Source organism: Podarcis bocagei, assembly GCF_964188305.1.
Source record: "Podarcis bocagei genome assembly, chromosome: 4".
Classification (NCBI taxonomy): Eukaryota; Metazoa; Chordata; class Lepidosauria; order Squamata; family Lacertidae; genus Podarcis; species Podarcis bocagei.
In genome coordinates this window covers 27,128,613-27,146,255 of record NC_138128.1, presented here as the reverse complement: position 1 = coordinate 27,146,255, position 17,643 = coordinate 27,128,613, and the positions used below count along the sequence as shown (strand labels likewise).

The 17,643-nt window shown below is 40.6% G+C and overlaps 1 long non-coding RNA gene across 1 annotated transcript in view; it reads left to right on the top strand.

Annotated features, from left to right (window-relative positions):
• LOC308585187 overlaps positions 1–17,643 on the top strand; it is a 91,290-nt gene that overhangs the window by 18,428 nt on the left and 55,219 nt on the right. The gene's annotated exons all lie outside the window — the stretch shown is intronic.

Sequence of the window (17,643 nt, the reverse complement as noted above, 5' to 3'; positions counted from 1 at the left end):
CTGTTTAAAATGCCAGGCTTCAGGCTTTTTAAACAAATATAATAATCAGAAGCTGGGGGACAAGTTGTAGTGAAGAAAAGGCATTTTGCACAAGCTTTTAAAAAGCAGTCCATTCATTGCTTCTTACTTTCTGGGTCTGAGACCTGACATTGAATTTAGGTTCAGAGACAGAGTCTTGGGCAGCCTTGGCTCAGATTAAACCTTTGATCCAACAGACATTTGCAATGCAGTCTTATACATGCATACTTATAGTAAGTCCCACTGAGTCCAAGGTAAGTGGATACAGGATTACAGAGTTATGCAGAAGGAAATCAGGATCTGCCACTGTCAATATGGAGCTGTACAAAGTCATAGCTCCCTGAAAAGTGTTCAGTCAGCTTGAAATTTGTTGCAGTAATACTTTAAAAATGTTTAGACATGCATTGAAAACATCTTGGGTGTGCAGGCTCAATACAAGTTCAGGAACCTGATTTCTCAGTGTTACCAAATTAGCCTTAGCCTGTGATCCATATGCATGCTATCAGCTTACCCAGCTCCTTATTCTTGCTTATAGCTATTACTGAAAAGGGAGGAATCAAAATACCTTGTGGTGAGAAAAATTGTCGAATGAATTCTGCCAGGAAAATTAAGACCTGCAATGGCGCAGCATACTTGCTATGGGGAAGATGGCAGGTCGGTGACTTAGCACACTTTTGCGTTCCTAAATGGGGATGTAGCCTTGTGAGGATTTATCACCTAAGCAGTTTTGGTCTTGGTTTATGGTGAGCAATGGAGAAACCTGCTACAGGCTTCCATGAGAGGTGATTCTTAATGGAAGAGATAACCATGAGCTGATATTGCAGGTATGTAGTATGAATAAGCAACAGGTTGTAGTCAACTATGATGCCTCTACTGATGAAGACTTGGTGAAGGATTTAGACAATGATGTGCAGATTTGTGGCAAAACTTGATGATAAACTGAGATAGGGACATGATATCCTTATTACAAGAATGTGTTAGTGAAATGATTGGTTGGGATTTATTTATTTTAAAAAACCCAGCTTCTGGTCATGTTCACGGATCAACATGTTCCCTTTCCTCCCCTTTTTTTGTAAGCTCCTCTGGGTAGCTATTTCAGAAGAACAGGCTATAAATACTAAACAACAATATTGCACCAGAGTCTGGATGTGTGTACCAAAATGACAAACTACATTGAAAAAGGATGGTGATGTGGTTTGGAAGACAAATTGACTCCAGCTCCTGTTGCAAAAAAAACCCATTTAAACCAAACCTAACACCAGGCAGACAAATGCAATCCATATGTGCTGACAGACTGCAGAATTGTGGGAAAGTTGCCAGCTGCCTTTGGTCAGCCTCTAGGACTCAAGTTTGCAGGATATATAATGTGCAAGGCTGGACTACAACTGGATAGCTCAGCCTCACAAGTGATGACCGTTGCTTTGGTAGTAGCTTAGCACACTTTTGCTGGTTTCTTTCGCTTTCCCACCCCTTCAGGAAAAGCAATTGTGCTTTTACCTCATCGAAGCCAGATATATTCTGGCTATATTTTTCTACACAGAAATAAAGAGGAATATGTTTGCTACCAGGTTGTCACTCTAATCTGTGAAGGGCTCCCATTCTCCTCACAGCTTAATTGCCCAAGGCATGGCCCAGACTTCACTGATGCCAGAGACGAAAGCTTCCCTGCTCCCGGTCCTGGTCTCTCTTTTACTTTTCCTACTGACAGACTGCAGCTTGAACTCACACTGTTTTAAAAAATGTAGCCTAACACTGACAACTGTTGAGCCCCTGGGCACTTAATTCCCAAAGTTCCAAGTGAAAAATTAAATAAGTATTTAGCTGGCATCTAAAGGCCAACTTACCAACTTATCAAACAACAGATAGTTAATCAAACAAGACCATAAATAAATAGATAACAATAAAGAATTGAAAAATCGAAACAACAATTGCATTTTAAAGCATTCCATTTGATGGTTGTGTCTTGGAAACCCCTTTGGCACTAGATTCCACTCGGCAAAGAGTTCTAAGCAATCCGAAACTCATGAAAACTCACTTTTTTGCACAGTTTATTGAATAGGACTTCCAAATGACCGGCCGATTGCCGAGGGTCCTGCAACCAGTCATCAAATGTTGGAGGGTTATTCTGACCTTCACTTCAAATATAAAGGGGTTTGAGTTCCTCTGAATGATGGGCTTCTGAGAGATGTTGAGAAGGTACTGTACATCTTCTCCATTAACCATAGCTCTATGGTGGGAAAGCCTGGACCTGCTGAGAGTCTTTCTGTCATGCAGAGTTTAAAAGAACACAATTCCATTTCCTACCAGAATCTGGAAATTTCTCTTTCATTCTCATCCAATTTATATTCCACTTTTTCTACTCCCTCGACTACCAAGGTTCTCTTCTTAAAAGGAAATGGAATGTTTTTCAATGGTAGAGAGATTAGAGGTGAACCTTATTCTAAAACGAACACTGCCCTGTTCTTTGGCTGCTGACAGAGTTGCTGTTCCATGCTTCAGTCTATCAGCGCTTATTCATGCAACAAATATGTAGGTCCTAAGGTGTTACGTGCTTGGGAAAATTTACCCTGAAAGGAAAAAGCTTCCTACATTCTGCCGAGAAATCAGGCCACCTAACAAAGCTATTTTTAGTGTGCTTGTTTTCCTTAAAGCAGTACATGTGGAAACACATTGTAGTGACTTTTTTGTGCATGACTTTGTTCAAAACAATTGTCAGGCACCCTTTCATTGAGGCGTTAGGTTTAGACAAAACCTTCCTCTAAGAATATGGTTGGTGTGCTGACATGCTGACATTTTGCACCTGACCCTTTTTTTAAATGTACTGTTATGTTTGTGAGAAAGCCAAATCCTTCATCCTTTGTATGTATTTGTATATATGTGGCTTAATGCAATGGGGACCATTTTTCTTTCAGATCAATATATGAATACATTGAACATCGAATAAATATTCCAATTGCCCCTGCTTTTTCTTTTCTTCCTCTAATACAATATTAAATACAGCATCATACAATTTGAAGGGAACCTTAGGGTGATATTTCCTGAACTGCATAAGAATTCATTAAATTTAAATTATATCTGACAGATGTTCACATCTAATACCTCACATACAATCTAGTAGTTGCCTTACTAAAGCTTTTGACGGAAAGATGATGGGACCGCTTAAACAATTTGCTTTTTCAGAAGTTCCTCAGGTGTTTTTACTTTGGGTGAAGGTCACACACTAACATATATAACTTCTGTATTAAAAAGAACTTGTGGACATCCAATGAAGCTCAATGTTGGAAGATTTAGGGCAGATAAACAAAAGTATTTTTTCATACAGTGCATAGCCAAACAATGAAACTTGCTTGCCCAGGAGGCAGTGATGGCCATGAACCTGGATGTCTTTCAAAGAGGATTAGACAAATTCATGGAGGAGAAGGTTTATGACAGCTGCTAGCCATGGTGGTTATGTTCTACCTCCACACCTGGAGGAAGTAAAGCTTCTGAAGACCAGATGCTGGAAACCATGAGAGGAGAGAGTGCTCTTGTCTTCATGTTCTGCTCCCTGGTTTCCCACAGGTATCTGGGTGGCCAGTGTGAGACCAGGATGCTGGACTAGATGGGTCATTGTTCTGGTCAAGCAGGCTCTTTTTATGTTCTTATGTTTAACATGGAAGTAAAATATGGACTACCCTTCAAAGAGAAAACTGAAGAGTACAAAATGACTTGTTAGATGCTGAAGTCGAGCAAACACCTGGGATGTCAAAATGGTGGTGTGAAACCACTTCTGGTGGTCTACCGGCCCTCTACCAAAATTGGGTGCCTTTTCTCTCTCAGACTTGGTGCCATTGCTAGAAGGTTTTCGAGGCACAGGAAACAGGAAGAAGCACTGCTGAGCTCTAAGATCTTCTGGCAATGGTGTCATGCCAGAGGGAGAAGAGGCGCTTTTCCAAGGAGAGTTGTCCTGCCCCTTGCATTGTGTGTTGGATGTGTTTCAATACCACAAAGTGACAAAACTGATTCTGTTCTTAAAATTGTGGTGCACAATGTGATTCCAAAGCTGTACTTTACCATCCTAGATGGAATGAGACTTTGTTAATGATTTCCATCAGCTCTCAGGTTAAAATATGAATACATCAGATATTAAAAAACTAATTTACCTTAAAAAGCTCTATACTTTATTAACACATCATTGTGCATATTTGAAAGCTACAAGTAAGTGCTACATATATAGATAGAATTCATTTTCATTGCCCATTGAATATGATGGAAATGGAATTTGTCAGGAGGTTGATTGATATCTAAAAGTGTTTTGTTTTCAGTGACTGGCACTGCTGAGTTACAACCATCTATCATCTAACAGGTAATTAGCCAGATTTCTCATCATGAGCCTTCAATCCTGCTGTTTTATTATTGAAATACCACAAATCTGTAAGCATCTGAATACAGATGGATTTTCTTGTCATGGACAAAGACATCACTTTGCAACACAGCTCTCATATGTTTGAGTATCAGTGAATTCAATGAACTGTAAATTAAAAATATTAATACAAATGCAATACAATACAATACAAAAAAGTGACAAGTGGGGTACCACAGGGTTCTGTCCTGGGCCCATTGTTGTTCAACATCTTTATGAATGACTTGAATGAAGGATCATCTAGGGGGTCTTAGTAGACCACAAGCTTCACATAAGTCAACAGTGTGATACAGCAGCTTCATTGGAAGTTTTTAAGTGGAGGTTGTATGGCCATCTATCATGGATGCTTGAGTTGAGATTCCTGCATTGCAGGGATTGGACTAGATGACCCTCGTGCTCCCTTCCCTCTGTACAATTCTACGGTTCTATGATTCTATACAACCTTTGGGTTTTTTAAGAAATTGAAACTGCTACCCATAGCCAAAGGGTCATTTTCTATAATTCTTTTGAAAATGCTTCATAGATTCTCTAGAATCTCTTCTAAAAACATGGAACATTTCCAGGAAAATATGGATGTTATGGGGGGCAGGAAAAATCAGACTTTACAACATAACTATTTGAGAGACAGACCCATAAGTAAGATCCAACAGGAATCTTGAGTATCTTTGGAGAGGTTTCATGTACAACCCATTCCAGCAGAACTTTTATAGATCACTGCTTGTGCCCAGAATGCTGTTTTAGAACTCATTCCAAGACTTCAGTTTATGGTAACAGAATGTAATATATGCATCTCTCTTCCTGTATAAACATACACTCTGCTCACTAGTGGAGGAAGCCCTTCTCAGAATTTGATTCATAATGTTAAAAGAGCAAGGCATATATACAAGGATTTCAGTATTATGGCCACAATTTCCTTCTGTTCTTCCTTCCTTGCTTTTAGAGAACCATGCATGTTTGTTATTTTTATATTAATATTTCTGTGGATGTTTCAAGACACTTGATTTTAGTTATTCTGCTACTGCTGACTGTTTGCCTAGAGTGTTTTACTCTTGTTTCATGGTTTTCTGTTATGGTCATGTTCTGATATTCAGTTTTATTCAAAACATATTGAATTTACACAAAAGACAAATTTCTTACACTCATAGTAGCAAATTAAGAAAGTAAGAAAGATTTCTTTGGCATATTAATACATGCTTAATCCTGAGAGAGAGCTCAGTTTTTTAGAGAACAGCTTTTCCAGGACCTTTCTTTTAAGAATTTAAATAAACACACGCAAAAGGCCAGGGCTACTTTCAAGAAGTATTTTCCTGACCTCCAGTCACTTTCTCTATTTTTTAAAAAGTGCTGAGCGGTGTGTGATTTTTTTATTTATTTACTTTTTGTTTCAGGTGCAAAAATGTTCAAGACCAACACTGCGTACATAAACAAATAATTTATTAATTACTAATGAAGGCTATCAGAAAGAAAACAGAAACAAGCCTTTAAGAAAATGAACTAGATGAACAGCTTGCACAATTAAATATTCCAAGTTTCAACTTTGCTCTCAATGGATACTTGACAATGGAAAATTTGTTGTTTTTAGTACATCAGAGATAATGTTTGCAACAGGATGCAACTGTGTGAACAAATATTTGCAAAAGATTGTATTAATGTTCTTCTGCTTATAGGCAAATTGAAGTTATCCAGCTGCAAGTCTAACTCAGGGCTTTGGTATGCCAATAATGTGGGCAACTTCAAAAGGTCTAAAGGCCTTTTTTTTGCTGACTGCATTTAAAAGAACACACACAACAGGAAGTTTTAGAGAAATCCGCCCCCCCCCATCTTTTTATAAAGTTGTAAGCCAAGCCAGGGCTAAACTCTTAATGAATCTTAAATGTATGGCATTTCCTCAAAACGTTCAGTGCTGAATGTAGGAAACTTTCAGTGCTTTCATGATATTGACTTGAAAGTGATAATTAAAAAGAGGGCCAATAGTTTATGAAGTTTTTTTGTATACAATAAAATTATTTTACAAATAAACTATACCAAGACATTTTGCATGAACAGTAAAAGTCTAACACTTCCCAAAACAAAGGCAACATCTTAATACATTGCTGCATAATCCTAAGCATGTTCACTCACAGGTAAGTCTTTTCTTCCATAGGACTTAATTCCTAGGAAAAGGGTTTTAGATTTCAGTTTTATAATAAAATACTGTGAAACTCACTGTGTTCAACAGAGTATATTCCCAGGTAAATGCTTAGGCTTGTCAATAATATATTTTAGCATGCAATCCTATACTCACCTATCTGGAAGTAAGGCCCAGTGAAACTAATGGGGCTTATTTCTGAAGGGAAGCATAGGATTGCACTGACATAATTTAAATGACTGAGCAGTAAATATTAATGATTTTTTTGTTGCTGTATTGCACTGCATTTTAACTGTGCATCACTTTGAGTGGGTTTTTCTCCCTTCAAGGTGACATAAATAAACAACAATTTCAATATACAATAAACCACAAAACCCTAAAATAAGAAGCAACATAAATACAGAAAAAAATTCACCAAGTCTAATTGCACACAGGATGGAGGTGAAGGGCAAAAAACCTACTCTGGACCAAGGGACCCCAAATTCTACATTGAGTCTTCAAAAATTACACAGATGTTCATTAAATCACATGTATTTTATTTTGTTTAGTGTTACAGTCCATTCTTGCAATCTTTAGCTCTTCTTATTTTGGGAGGGATATTTTGACAATGATTGCTATGGCAGCAAACTAGGGGAGACAAAAGTAGAAGAAGAAAGGTCTGTATTTATTGGGCTGTATGGGCTCCATTTTTGGAAACCAAGAGTGGACACTTGTTTCATTTTTAGTGAAGGGGGTCTATTTCCAAAGCAGCACTTTGTTGGTTCAATAGTTACTAGATCAGGACAAAGCATTATAGTTATATAATTTCCCCTGAAATGTGTTTTAACAATCTCTGGAAGGCGCACGTGTCTTATTTCTAATGTTTTACATTAGGAAGCACTTAATTTCTGCCTGTCCTGGTCTGCACATGCTTTCACTTTTGCCCCCTTTTTGTTAGTTTGCTTTTGATCTAACTTTAGATTAGTAATTTCCTATTGGAAGGCATCTTATTTTTTTATTATTCTTGTCTGGAGAGTGCAAATGGAATATTTCTCTTCTGGGTTGCCCCAGTCTTCTTGTCCTCCTATTCACTCTTCAGCTGTGCTGAATCTAAAGACCAACACACACCCATGAGTGACCTGTTTCTTATTGTTTGCTTAGTACTGAAAGAACACTGAGTATGAATAATCAACAAAAGTAAGCCTGTACAGCTGTCAAGCACCCTGATTCCAGCTTTCCATGTGTGTGCCAATGAAGGCTGTCTGGGAATTTCTTCATGATGGCAGATGCATCAGATCAGAGAAGTTTCAGGACAAAAGAACTAGGAAGGGGGCCAAACATATGAGCAACCTCAGCTCTGTTGGCCAACCAGTTTGCTGACTTAGTAGTTCCACTTCTAGTAGACTCTTATAATATTGTAGGTAGTGTGGGGAAATGTACAAAGGAAATATAATGATCTTAACAGGTCCTTAATCCATCAGAAACAAAAGGTGGAGAGATAATGCTCAGCATGCTCAAGCCTATTCAAAGCAATCAATTCAATCATTTCTAAATCGTTATTAAGATGTGGCTTCCACATTTGTTTGTTTGTTACATTTGTATACAGTGGTACCTTGGTTCTCAAATGCCTTGGTACTCAAATGTCTTAGTTCCCAAACTCAAAAAACCTGGAAGTAAGTGTTCTGGTTTTCGAACATTTTTCGGAAGCCAGACATCTGATGCAGCTGTCGGCTATTGTTTCCAGGGTGCCTGCACCAATCAGACTTGGTTTTCAAACATTTTGGAAGTCAAACGGACTTCTGGCATGGATTAACTTTGGTGCTTTTGTTTTTGCTATTTTGCATTTTTGTTTTAGAGCCTTTTTTAGTTAATTTGTTTTTGTGATTGTGTGGAACCCAGTTCAGCTACTGATTGATTGATCAATTGATTGATTGATTGTGTGACTGCGGAAATGGATAAAAGCTCCCTATCCAAACAATAACTGCCATCAGTGCAGGTAAGAAAATAATTTAATTTTAATTTTTATCATTACAATACTGTCTTGTGTATTTTATAGTACAGTACATTGATTATTGCTTTCATTTTATGGTTCAGTGGTCTCGTTAGTAAAATTTATGTTAAATTGCTGCTTTAGGGATTGTTTTTTAAAGTCTGGAAAGGAGTAATTTGCTTTGCATTACTTTCTATGGGAAAGCGTGCCTTGGTTTTGGAACGCTTTGGTTTTGGAACGGACTTCCAGAACGGATTAAGTTTGAGAACCAAGGTACCACTGTACTGCCCTTCATCTGAACATCATAGGGTGGTTCACAACATAAAAATACAACATAAAAACACAAAATATACAGTAAAAAAGCAAAACAAAACAATAACCCCCTTCTCACAGACACATTTAAAAGTCCATATAATATTAATCAGCCCAACACCTGGTTGAAGATAAATGTTTTTGCCTGGCACCAAAATATATGCAATGAAGGCACCAGGTGAGCCTCCTTGGGGAGAGCTTTCCACAAATAGGGAGCCACCACAGGAAAGGTCCATTATCATGTTGCCACCCTCTGGACCTCTTGTGGGAGAGGCCCTTGAAGAAGAAGAAGAAGAAGAGTTTGGATTTGATATCCCACCTTTCACTCCCTTTAAGGAGTCTCAAAGCGGCTAACATTCTCCTTTCCCTTCCTCCCCCACAACAAACACTCTGTGAGGTGAGTGGGGCTGAGAGACTTCAGAGAAGTGTGACTGGCCCAAGGTCACCCAGCAGCTGCATGCGGAGGAGCGGAGACGCGAACCCGGTTCACCAGATTACGAGACTACCGCTCTTAACCACTACACCACACTGGCTCAGATGATGATTGCAGGGTCTGGTGAGGTTCTTATGGAAAGGCAGTCCTTGAGATATTGCAGTCCTGAGCCATTTAAGGCTTTATAGGTTATAGCAAATTGAATTGGACCTGGAAACTAATGGGCAGCCAGTGCAGACAGGCCAGGATCAATTTAATATGCTCAAACTGTCTTGTCCTGGTGAGAAACCTGGTTGCCAAATTCTGCACCAGCTGGAGTTTCTGAACTCTCTTCAGAGGCAGCCCTACACACGACGAGCTGCAGTCATCTAACTGAGAGGCTACCGGAGCATAGACAACAGAAATTAGACTATTCCTGTCAAGATAGGGGCACAGCTAAGCCACCAACCAAAGCTGATGGAAGGCACTTCGCACCACTGAGGCCACCTGAACCTCAAGAGACAGTAAAGGATCCAGAAGCACCCCCAAGCTACGTACTCACTCTTTCAGAGGAAGTGGAACCCCATCAAGAGTAGGCAACCTCCTATCCATGCAGTCAAGGCAACTGCCCACTAACAGTGCCTCCGGACTGAGCTTCAGCTAGTTGGATCTCATTCAGTCCATTATTGAAACAGGACATCAGCAGCACACCTGCAGATGTAAAGGAGAAGTGGAGCTGTGTGTCATTGGTATATTGCTAGCAACGTATTCTAAACATCTGGATAACCCCACTCAGTGGTTTCATGTAGATGTTAAACAACATAGCGGCTAAAACTGAACCCTGAGGAACTCCACATTGAAGGCACCACAGGGCTGAAGAGCACTCCCCAAGCATCACCCTCTGGAAACGACCATCCAAGTAGGACTGGAACCACTAAAGCAGGGCCACTAACCCCTAACTAGGACAGCCACTCCAGAAGGATACCATAGTTAGTGGTATTGAAAGCTGCTGAGAGGTCAAGGAGAATTAACAGGGACACATTTCCCCCATCTCTCTCCCGACAGAGGTCATTATACAAGGCAGCCAAGGCAGTTTCCATGCCCAAACCAGGCCCAAAACCCAACTGAAATTGATCTAGAAAATCAGTTTCACTAAGCGATGTTTTATTTTCTGAAAGATGTAACACTCCTGAGTTTTGGAGTTAGGTGGGATGAAGGCGGGGATCTAGGAGGTGTGGAAGGGGCAGAAAAAGAGAGATTAATTGTTTTAAATTTAAGCTTCCTCTCAAAGGAGCCCAGAGTGTCATATAAACAAATGATAAAATAAGATCTAAAAAAAATCTTAAAAACCCCAATTCAGTTACAGGTGCAGACTAGGAAATGAAGAAAAGAGAGTTAGATACCATATATCATTTGATTTATCTTGGAACCTCAATGCTATCCTTAGTCTCTGGCTCTTGCAGATTACGCCTCTCTCCTACTTCTCGCTCTGGTCTTTTATTATTGAATCATTCTGTGCCCCCTAGAATCTACCCCCATCAGCAGGCTGCCTGCATTCTTTATACTTGACCTTTGCAATTACATAATTCACATAACACTTTCACTCCAGGCAACCACCAGGATGCTAAACATTTCTTTCTCGGTACAGCAAGTTTATGTTACGTGATGCTATATAATCAAATTCCTTTATCATATGGGTTACTGTGCTTTGTTTTGTTTCAAATAATTGCAGCTTCAGCCTGGTCCCTGATATTGCATGTGCAGATGCAATTTAAGATTTAAAAGTGAAATGGAGCCTGTTTTTGAATCTCAACAAAAATCCTTGCTCACAGAAAACTAGCAATGAAAGATCAGGGAAAGAGCCTTCTCTTTCTGGGAAAAACTTCACCTTGGGTTTCTCCTGATTGTGAATACAGTGGTACCTCGGGTTACATACGCTTCAGGTTACACACTCCACTAAGCCAGAAATAGTGCTTCAGGTTAAGAACTTTGCTTCAGGATAAGAACAGAAATCGCGCTACGGTGGCAGCAGGAGGCCCCATTAGCTAAAGTAGTGCTTCAGGTTAAGAACAGTTTCAGGTTAAGTACGGACCTCCGGAATGAATTAAGTACTTAACCCAAGGTATAAGAACAGTATCATGTTAAGTACGGACCTCCGGAACGAATTAAGTACTTAACCTGAGGTACCACTGTACTGCAACGAAAATAGAGAATGCTTCAAGGTGATATGCTGGTCTCTTACCAGGATCACAGGAGAGTGAGGGTTCACACAGCCCACTAGCAAGACAAATGGTTGGGGGCTTTCTCCCTTAAAGGCTTTCACTATTTATACCAATGCTAAACTAAGCATAACATTGCTGTTTAGCAGAGCTGCTTTCTTATGTAGGGACTGAGTCATGCACAATTATTATTTGTCCTGAAAGCCTCATATCAAGGAAGTTAGGTAATGCAGGTCAAACACAGTATGTCTTAACTAGCCCAGCATGTAATACTATCTCTGTGTGGCAGGACAAGGAGTGCAAATTGTATTTTGAGCAAGCATATTTCTTCAAGGCTTTAAGGAGCCATCTGACACTTTTGGAAAAATGAACTCTAGGACGAGGAGAGAAAATATCAGGCCAGTTTTATAAAATCCTTTATTGATTTCAGTGGTTCTGTGTAAATGGCCAGTGACTTATCCCTAGTGATGATTTATTGAATATCACCACATTAATACATAGATCTATTTAACAAGTATACTGCTAGAGTAATCAGTCCAAAAAATTAATAATTGAGAAAGCAAGTGTCATTAGAGGCTAAGGAAGCAACTTGTTTTGCACAGATTCCATTATTTTCAACAAAACTTCTGGAGGAGGCAGGAAACATACGATGACTACAGCATTCTCCTTCCCCATGAACAGGAGAATATTTCCATGCCATACTATCAACTGCTCTTGAAGTATGCTGTGACCAATTATAGAACCATATCCTTTAATATTTATAACAAACTTGACAGCTATTCTAAGTAGGATCTTGTATTCCTTATACATTCCATGTCAACTAGTATTTAAAAAAAAGGTAAAGGGCCCCTGACAGTTAAGTCGAGTCGTGAAAGACTCTGGAGTTGTGGTGCTCATCTCGCTTTACTGGCTGAGGGTGCCAACATTTGTCCGCAGACAGTTTTTCCAGGTCATGTGGCCAGTATGACTAAGCCGCTTCTGGTGAAACCAGAGCAGTGCACGGAAACCCAGTACCTGTTTATCTACTTGCACTTTGACGTGATTTTGAACTGCTAGGTTGGCAGGAGCTGGGACAGAACAACGGGAGCTCACCCGGTCATGGGGATTCGAACCACCAACCTTTCGATCGGCAAGCAAGCTCTAGGCTCAGTGGTTAAATTTTTACTGCTCTCCCTTCCCTTCCATTTTCTGGAATGCCTAACAGAGCAATCCAAAACCCCTGATCCACCATGCTGGAGGACGGAAGGAGGAGGAGGGTCTGCCAGCAGGGAGCTCTGCTGGTTGTAGGGGGAGGCCTGCTATTGAGGATGGCTGAAATGAATCCATTCAAACAGTGGGCAGGCAGAAGCTACCACTAGCCTTATCCCTGCCGTGGTAATCAGCAGAACCCTCCCTCACCTGTGGCAAATGGAGCATTTTCAGTGTAGGGGAAGGGCAAAATTCAGCTAGCTCAGAACTGCAGCTTAAAGATTATTAGAATTGCCCAGAGCAACTAGAGGGAAACGATTAAAAACTAATTAAAACAGTAAAAAAGTCAGTTTGATTTTCCACTTGGTGTACAACTATAGTGGGCCGTGAAGCCAAATAATACAAATGCATTTAAATACACCTGTATCAGCACCACTGGGCACCTTCATGTGCCCCAGCTGCAGCAAAATATGTCTCTCCCATATCAGTCTCTACAGCCACAGCAGAAGGTTTAAAGGCACACTCTTCCCTTGTCTTCTGAGACAGATGGATGCCAATCAAATTTTAAAAAATGGAAGACTAAATAGGTTTATGACATAAATGTACAGCAAAGTATATCACATAGTCCATGAAACAGAACATCATTCTCAGGATATATGTAAACCTGGGGACAACTTATATGATCAGTTCAACTGATAGATTAACCAGGAAGGCATAGATGTGGCTGGCAGCAATCTCCATTATTGCAATACAGTGGTACCTCGGGTTAAGTACTTAATTCGTTCCGGAGGTCCATTGTTAACCTGAAACTTCTGGCAAGCGATGGGCTGCACCTCACAACGGTTGGGAGAAATGTTTTTGCCAAAAATCTCAGAAACCTCATCAGGAGGGCTTTAAACTGACTAATGTGGGGGAGGGAGACAGTGCTCCTGAAGGTAGGAGTCTATCAATTGATGAAGATGATCATCCAAATGTCATAGACCAAATGGAGCAAACAGCACGCAGACCTAGTGGTGGGAGGAAAAAATCCTTAAATAAGAGACATGGGGGAATGATTAATGGACTTCAATGTCTGTACACTAATGCGCAAAGCATGGGAAATAAACAAGATGAGCTTGAGCTCTTGGTACAGCAAACTAAATATGACATAATAGGCATCACTGAAACCTGGTGGGATAAGTCCCACGATTGGAATGTAATAATGGGGGGATACAATCTATTTCGGAGAAACAGACCAGACAAGAAAGGAGGAGAAGTGGCGTTATATGTCAGGGATGTGTATACCTGTGAAGAGATCCAAGATTTAGAACCTCAAAGCCAAAGTGAGAGCATTTGGGTCAAAATTAAGGGAGAGAAGAATAACAGAGACCTCATTGTGGGAGTTTACTATAGATCCCCAAGCCAAACGGAGGACATAGATGATGCCTTCCTGGAACAGATGGCCAAGCATGCAAAAGGAAGGGAGATAGTAGTAATGGGGGACTTCAATTACCCGGATATTTGCTGGATGTCAAACTCAGCCAAGAGCATAAGGTCAAACAGATTCCTCACTGGCCTTGCAGACAACTTCATTGTCCAGAAAGTGGGAGAAGCAACAAGAGGAACAGCCATTTTAGATCTGGTCCTAACCAATGTTGATGACCTGGTTAGTGGGGTAGAAGTGGAAGGATCATTAGGCGCGAGTGATCATGCTCTTCTGAAGTTTACTATACAGCGGAAAGGAGCAGCCAAGCATACTAGGACTCAATTTCTTGACTTTAAAAAAGCCGACTTCATAAAACTTAGGGAAGTGCTGGGTGAGATCCCATGGACAGTAATACTAAAAGGAAAGGGAGTTCATGATGGCTGGGAGTTTGTTAAGAGGGAGATAGTAAAAGCACAACGTCAGGCAATACCAATGAGACGGAAACATGGAAGGTGCCTAAAGAAGCCAGGGTGGCTATCTAAAGAACTTTTAACTGAGTTAAGATTAAAAAAGGATGTGTACAAAAAATGGAAAAGGGGGGAAACCACCAAAGAGGAATTCAAACAAATAGCCAGCACGTGTAGACACAAAGTCAGAAAAGCTAAAGCACAGAATGAACTCAGGCTTGCTAGAGAGGTTAAAAGCAACAAAAAAGGCTTTTATGGGTATGTTCGTAGCAAAAGGAAGAACAAAGAAACAGTGGGGTCCCTCAGAGGAGAAGATGGTGAAATGCAAACAGGGGACACAGAAAGGGCTGAACTCCTCAATGCCTTCTTTGCCTCAGTCTTCTCTGATAAAGAAAACAATGCCCAACCTGAAGAATTTGGAGCAAATGATTCAGCAAAGGAAACACAGCCCAGAATAACTAAGGAGATAGTACAAGAATACTTGGCTAGTTTAGATGTATTCAAGTCTCCAGGGCCAGATGAACTGCATCCAAGAGTATTAAAAGAACTGGCAGATGTGATCTCAGAACCACTGGCAGTCATCTTTGAGAATTCCTGGAGAACAGGCGAAGTCCCGGCAGACTGGAGGAGGGCAAATGTTGTCCCTATTTTCAAAAAGGGGAAAAGAGAGGACCCAAATAATTAACCGCCCAGTCAGTCTGACATCAATACCAGGGAAGATTCTGGAGCAGATCATTAAGAAAACAGTCTGTGAAGACCTAGAAAGGAATGCTGTGATCACCGATAGTCAGCATGGATTTCTGAAAAATAAGTCATGTCAGACTAACCTGATCTCGTTTTTTGACAGAATTACAAGCCTGGTAGATGAAGGGAACGCAGTGGATGTAGGCTACCTTGATTTCAGCAAGGCATTCGACAAGGTGCCCCATGATATTCTTGTAAAGAAGCTGGTAAAATGCGGTCTTGACTATGCTACCACTCAGTGGATTTGTAACTGGCTGACTGACCGAACCCAAAGGGTGCTCATCAATGGTTCCTCTTCATCCTGGAGAAGAGTGACTAGTGGGGTGCCACAGGGTTCTGTCTTGGGCCCGGTCTTATTCAACATCTTTATCAACGACTTGGATGATGGACTCAAGGGCATCCTGATCAAATTTGCAGATGACACCAAACTGGGAGTGGTGGCTAACACCCCAGAGGACAGGATCACACTTCAAAACGACCTTGACAGATTAGAAAACTGGGCCAAAACAAACAAGATGAATTTTAACAGGGAGAAATGTAAAGTATTGCACTTGGGCAAAAAAAATGAGAGGCACAAATACAAGATGGGTGACACCTGGCTTGAGAGCAGTACATGTGAAAAGGATCTAGGAGTCTTGGTTGACCACAAACTTGACATGAGCCAACAGTGTGACGCGGCAGCTAAAAAAGCCAATGCAATTCTGGGCCTCATCAATAGGAGTATAGCATCTAGATCAAGGGAAGTAATAGTGCCACTGTATTCTGCTCTGGTCAGACCTCACCTGGAGTACTGTGTCCAGTTCTGGGCACCACAATTCAAGAAGGACACTGACAAACTGGAACGTGTCCAGAGGAGGGCAACCAAAATGGTCAAAGGCCTGGAAACGATGCCTTATGAGGAACGGCTAAGGGAGCTGGGCATGTTTAGCCTGGAGAAGAGGAGGTTAAGGGGTGATATGATAGCCATGTTCAAATATATAAAAGGATGTCACATAGAGGAGGGAGAAAGGTTGTTTTCTGCTGCTCCAGAGAAGCGGACACGGAGCAATGGAGCCAAACTACAAGAAAGAAGATTCCACCTAAACATTAGGAAGAACTTCCTGACAGTAAGAGCTGTTCGACAGTGGAATTTGCTGCCAAGGAGTGTGGTGGAGTCTCCTTTTTTGGAGGTCTTTAAGCAGAGGCTTGACAACCATATGTCAGGAGTGCTCTGTTGGTGTTTCCTGCTTGGCAGGGGGTTGGACTCGATGGCCTTTGTGGTCTCTTCCAACTCTATGATTCTATGATTCTATGAACTGTTCTTAACCTGAAGCATCACTTTTGCTAATGGGGCCTCCTGCTGCTGCTGTGCCGCCGGAGCACGATTTCTGTTCTCATCCAAAGTTCTTAACCTGAAGCACTATTTCTCAGTTAGCGGAGTGTGTAACCTTAAGCGTATGTAACCTGAAGCGTATGTAACCTGAGGTACCACTGTACCTGGAAAAAGAATGAATCATTCACCAAAATTGCTACCAGGAGTACTTCTTGCCCACCTTTGCACATATAGAGAAAAAACATGGTTGAGTCCCTTGGGTGAACAATATGGTATGGATCTACCAATTGTCTACGTTTTGGATATTTTCTGAGAGTATTTGGTAGAGCCACAGTGGAAACAGGAAGCTGGCTGAGAAGGAGAATGATGAGCCTTGTTCTAGTCTCCAAGATCTAAAGTAAAAATAAAAATTAAGCTTCCATTGGCAGAAAATATGAAGGGCAATAAATGCAGCTTGACATGAAATATTGGCAGAGAAACTATTATTCATGGCCTATTTGTTAGCAGTAAAATATATGAGGGAAATTTGGAACTAAATAACCAGTGACAGATCTTGTGAGTTTGTGGAAAGTGTATCGCCTTCTCTGTTCACACTACAGAAAGGGACAGGTTTATCATAGAAGATTGGAAATGTGGCTTGGAACAGGATGGCAAGTTGGAAAACAAGAATTGATTCACATAAGGCTTTGGGTTTTACCACATCAGGAGTTACTGATTTGCATAGTTCATAAAGTGCAATGCGTTATAAAAGAGTAGCACATGAAGAGTAGCACATGAATATTACCCACTGTCAGAAAAATATATTCTTGGGAGTAACATGATCATGGATGAGGCTTCATTTCATTTTTAATTTGTATACCACCTTTCTATACCACTGTACTCAGGGAAGCTTACAGCCCAATGATCTGACAAAAATAATTATACAACAAATATCACATTGTGATCCTAGATCAATTGAAAATATAATTTTAAAAATCAACAAATTCAGGAATCCATTTCACATATAGACAAGATAATATCAGTGAAATATTAGCAAGGAAACAAAATAGCCCCCATCAGTTCCAACA